At 45.0% G+C, this 5,268-nt stretch overlaps 1 pseudogene; it reads right to left on the bottom strand.

Moving 5' to 3' along the window:
- Positions 1 to 2,841: 2,841 nt before the first annotated feature.
- On the bottom strand, positions 2,842 to 3,414 carry LOC116622702 (annotated as a pseudogene).
- Between the last annotated feature and the right edge of the window lie 1,854 nt (positions 3,415 to 5,268).

The raw sequence follows: 5,268 nt of genomic DNA on the forward strand, positions 1-5,268 counted from the left end.
TTTACTATTAGATGTCGGGGTGTTGACCTATTTTTATTGATTTTGAGAGGGGTTCTCTGTGCCTCCTGGATTTTGATGCCTGTGTCCTCCCCCAACTTAGGGAAGTTCTCTGCTATAATTTGCTCCAATATACCTTCTGCCCCTCTCTTTCTTTCTTCTTCTTCTGGGATCCCAATTATTCTAATGTTTTGTCTTATGGTATCACTTATCTCTTGAATTCTGCCCTCGTGATCCAGTAGTTGTTTATCTTTTTCTCAGCTTCTTTATTTTCCATCATTTGGTCTTCTATATCACTGATTCTCTCTTCTGCCTCATTTATCCTAGCAGTTAGAGCCTCCATTTTTTATTGCACCTCATTAATAGCCTTTTTGATTTTGACTTGGTTAGATTTGAGTTCTTTTATTTCTCCAGAAAGGGTTTCTCTAATAACTTCCATGCTTTTTTCAAGCCCAGCTAGTATCTTTAAAATCATCATTCTGAACTCTGGTTCCAACATCTTACTAATGTCCATATTGAGTAGGTCCCTGGCAGTCGGTACTGCCTCTTGTTCTTTTTGTTGAGGTGATTTTTTCCATCTTGTCATTCTGTCCAGAGGAGAACAGATGAATGAGAGAACAAAATGCTAACAGGGTAACAACATCCCGAGAAAATATACACTAAACAAATCAGAAAAGACCTGAAACTGGGGGAAAAGAAAGGGAAAGAAAGAAAAAAGAAAAAAAAGAAAAAGATAAAAACAAATAAAAACAAAACAAAACAAAAACCAGAATAAATATGATCAGGCTGGTGCATAGATCAGTGCCACACACTAGATTTTGGGCGTATTTTGGTCTGCTAGAAGAAAGTGCTTCCCAAAATTTTAAAGAAAGAAAAACTTATATATGTACAAAAATAAAGGTTAGTACGATGAAGGGATGGAATATGACTAAAAATGAAAATTATAAAAGGTTTTATAAAAGGAATTGATAAGAAGTTGGTTGAAAAAAGAAAGAAGAGGATTTGAAAAAAAAAAAGGGGAGAGAATATGATCAGGCAGGAGACTAGAACAAAGCCATACACTAGAGATTTAGGGTATAGTTTGATCTGTTAGAAGAAACTGTATCTCAAAATTTTAAAGAGAGAATAACTGATATATATATACTAAAAATAAGGTTAACTACTATGAAGGGGTAGAATATGACTCTATAAATGAAAAATAAAAAAGATTTTTAAAAAAGGGATTGATAAGATGTTGGTTGAAAAATGGAAAAAGAAAAATTCAAAAAAAAAAGAAGAAAAGACAGTTAAAAAAAAAATTAACTTTGAAAGTCTAAAGAATCATGGTAAAAAAGCCATGGATTCTATGTGCATTTTTCCCTCAGCGCTGGAGTTCTGCCATTCTCATTGATCGGTAAACTTGGTCTTGGCTGGCTGTTCTCGCTGATCTTCTGGGGGAGGGGCCTGTTGCCGTGGTTCCCAAATGTCTTTGCCGGAGGCAGAATTGCCCCGCCCTTGCCGGTCTGGGCTAAGTAATCTGCTCGGGTTTGCTCTTGTAGCTTTTGTTCCCTGCAAGCTTTCCCTACAGCTTTGGAGGCTGAGAGTAAAAATGGCAGCCTCCCAATCTCTGCCCCGGAGGAGCCGAGAACTTGGGGCCCCGCCCGCTCCTCAGCGAGCCCCCAGAGAAAAGCAGTCAGTCACTCCCATCTCCCCAGTCTCTGGCCACACTCCATGCTCACTGGCCTGTGACCGAGCATTTCTATCTCTGGCACACGACTCAGTGTGGAGTCTCCAAACCCAGCAGATCCCTGCAGTGCGCTCCCCTGCCACTCCTCCTGGGGGAGGAAGGGGAGTCTCCCCGGATCTGCCGCTTGTTTGGTCCCTGGTGGAGGAGCAGTGGCCCAGCTGTGCCAGGGATCACGGTTTATGGCAACCCTGAGCTGAGAGCCCGCGCCTCGGCTCCGTCTCTGCAGCCGGCTTCCCCGCTCCGATACCTGGGAGCTCTGCTGCACTCAGGCACCCCCGGTCTTCCTGTGACCCTGAGGGTCCTGAGACCACACTGTCCCGTGAGGGTTCCACCCCCTGCTTAGCCATTGGAGCAATGTGTCTCAGTGGAGCCGACTTTTAAAAGTTCCGATTTTGTGCTCCACTGCTCTATCACTTGCCAGAAGTGGCCGATGGAGGCCCCCTCCCCCACCGTTTATCCTCCCGAATATCGCCTTGGATTCACTTCTCCGCATGTCCTACCTTCCAGAAAGTGGTCGCTTTTCTGTTCAGAGAGTTGCTGCTATTCTTTTCTTTGATCGCCTGTTGAGTTTGTAGGTGTTCAGAATGGTTTGATCCCCACCTAGCTGAATTCCTGAGACCAGATGAAATTTAGGTCTCCTACTCCTCCGTCATCTTGCTCTGCCCCCCTGTTTGCTATGAATTTATTTTTTTTTTCCAGGAATAAATGTATATTTAAATTTTTATAGTAAACATATACTTTTAAGTGAAGATTTTCCCATATTTCCAAATAAGATAATGTTCAACATATCTTGTAATCAATTTTACATTTGACTTAATTGTTTTGGTGAATACAGTTGTGAAAACTGAGTTACAGACTCCTCCTTTTAAAATACTCTCCCCTTAACATGTACCTCTTTCTGAGATTGGTCAAGACAATTCGTTACGCTAAGGTAGCAATGTTCAGGAAGATCACCTCCGCCACTTTTTTCTTAAGTTTGAAATTTTAATGTCAAAATAAAGTCTTAAAATAATCCTTTCACAAAAATAAGGCAGCTTTATGCTGTAAAAACAGTAGTTCTTTGTCAAAGGCTATATTCTTCTGTCCTTATCTGTTGTCACCAACTGTCAGCATCGTCTTTAAAGATAACTTTTTTCTTCGTAGCGACACCTACATGCGTTTCCTTGGCTGTCCAGATACGGTTTGCAGCCTAAATGTATAACACTGTCAAACAAGAGTTCCACTGTGGTTTCACAGGCCTGAACACGCTGAGCTGGCCCTCGTGTCTTCTGCACATCCTGGCAGATCTTAGAGAGGCAGTACTGGAATTCCTCATCGCAGTCGCTCTTGCTTTTGCCACAGGTCTCATAGCACCTGTCCTGTTGGTTGCAGCACCTTGTCAGGGAAGGAATGCCAATATTAAGGTGAACACCAAACAGTGGAGAGCCACATCCATTCGGCGGGGAGGGTTTATAACCATAACGCGGGAAGGGCTTAGATCCATCATTGTACTTTTACCGGCAGAGCCCATCCTTGCCTCCCAGGAGGTCCAAGGCGGCGTTCAGGTATGTGTCTATCTTGTGAACGCCGTTCCGGATGGTCTTCAGGGTGGCCCACCAGTCGGTGGTCTGGGCCTGCTCCTGGCACCTGAGAGCAGTGGGCAGGAAGAGGAGGAGGACGAGGGCCAACGTGGGCCACGGGAGCAGGGCCATCCACGCAGCACCGGGCTGTGTCCCCACGGAGCCCACAGGGTGCCAGCACCAGCCCTGGGCTCGGTGTCCCCAGCTGGCTCCATGCCCACGCCCCGTTTGCTATGAATTTCAAACGAAGAAATTCCTATGTGTTCTGACAAGTCATGGAAGCAGCTCTGGGGGAGCATTTGGAAAGGAATTACTGCTCGAAAGTCTGAAATTCTTCGGGCCAGTTAATGCTGCAGAGAAGCAGCCACACTTGGTTGGAGTTCAGAGCAGGTTGAGTCTGTTGGTAATGGTTAGCCATGTCTAGTCACCCTCGCCCAAACACTAGGGGCGCAGCCAGGCCACTCCTGGGGTACAGTGATGAGGGGCCAAGTTTACACGGTGGGTGGGAGGGGAGAGAGTTTCTGAATCTGGTCACCAAAAGGTAGATAATCCGAAGACCAAACCCTGACCATTCGCTGCTCTCCCTTGGGGGAGCAAATGGCTACCCTGTCCTCCAGTAAAGGGTAGAGCTGGGGGAGGGGCTGTTGCAATCTTGTGCCTCAAAACTGCACCTCATCTCCTTTCTTCTACCAGACTCTCATTTTGTGAGGGTCGAGGAGTCCCCAAGAGTGAACTCTGTGGTTTGGAAGATGTTTAGGGCAGGGATTTTCATCTGTTTTGTTCATTGTTCTTTGCGCAGAGCGCAGCACAGTGCCTGATGCGTAATGGGTGCTTCATATCAGTGTGTTTAAATGCATTAATGTAGAGATTCAAAATTTGGGGTGGCGAATGAGGAGTGCCTGAAAATTGGAGGCACACCTATGTGGACAAAAGGGGAAATGGTGTCAAAACTCACTTTCCAGTAAAGCCACTGTCGCCCCCAGCATCTGGAGTCTGACAGGAGTTGGGATCTAAGGCTGACTTTGGTTTTCCTTTGGTTACCCCCACTTTCCACTGGATTAACCTAACCCTTCACAGGTCAGAGGAGAATGCGGAGTGTTCTAAAAGAGCTCATAAAAAAAAAAAAAAATCATAATAAATGAACTCTGCATCAGCCAAAACCTTTGAGAGGTTGTTTCCAGTTTGGGAGACTCACACACCAGCCATATTTACTGAGCCCCCAGTCAACTATTTTTAGTTTCACATTATTTTATTTATTTATTTTTTTTACTGAGGCCAGCTGGCAGGTAACAACTTCAATCCCCTAAGCTTCATTTTTAAAGTCAGCAACATTTGTCTGACTTCACCTGTCCTTGTTCTGAGTGGGAGGAAGCTGGATGTGCAGAAGGTCAGGTTCCTCTGCTCAGTGATTCCTGCAGGTGGACAGAGCATTTCCCTACCAAAAATTCCTCAGAGGCAAAATGCTGTCATTAGGCTTTTAAAACACCCGAAACCAGAGGGTTATCTGGATTCATTTCCAAAGGCTCCTTTGGAAAAGTCTTAGAGAAATTTGAAGCCAGAAATTAAAACACAGTCCCAGCAAAATGTTAAAAAGTAAAAGAGAAAACACCTGTTATGTCAAACTGAGAGGTCTCGATTTCTTTAGAGTTGATAGCAAGGTACTTGCCACCTTTTTAAAATCTGTCATTCAGGAGATCATCCTTTTTAAAGGCACAACTTAAGGGAAAAGCTCAAGCAGAAATTCTTCCCCATCTCCCTCTGCTAGATCCTTTTGTTCTAAAAATCCTGGGCACACACAGCACACACCCCCTTGTACACTGTGTCACCTCCCAGATGACGCTGAGGAACCAGGTCACGGTCAGCTCCTGTGGGACCAGGAACTTGGTGTTGTCCAGCAGGGGCAGGAACCTGTCCTCGGGGTAGCGCTCCTTTACCGCCTGTCAAGAGTCTCAGTGTGACTCTCTTTTGGAGAAGGTGCCAAAGAAC

This window comes from Phoca vitulina, unplaced genomic scaffold, assembly GCF_004348235.1.
Source record: "Phoca vitulina isolate PV1807 unplaced genomic scaffold, GSC_HSeal_1.0 scaffold54, whole genome shotgun sequence".
Classification (NCBI taxonomy): Eukaryota; Metazoa; Chordata; class Mammalia; order Carnivora; family Phocidae; genus Phoca; species Phoca vitulina.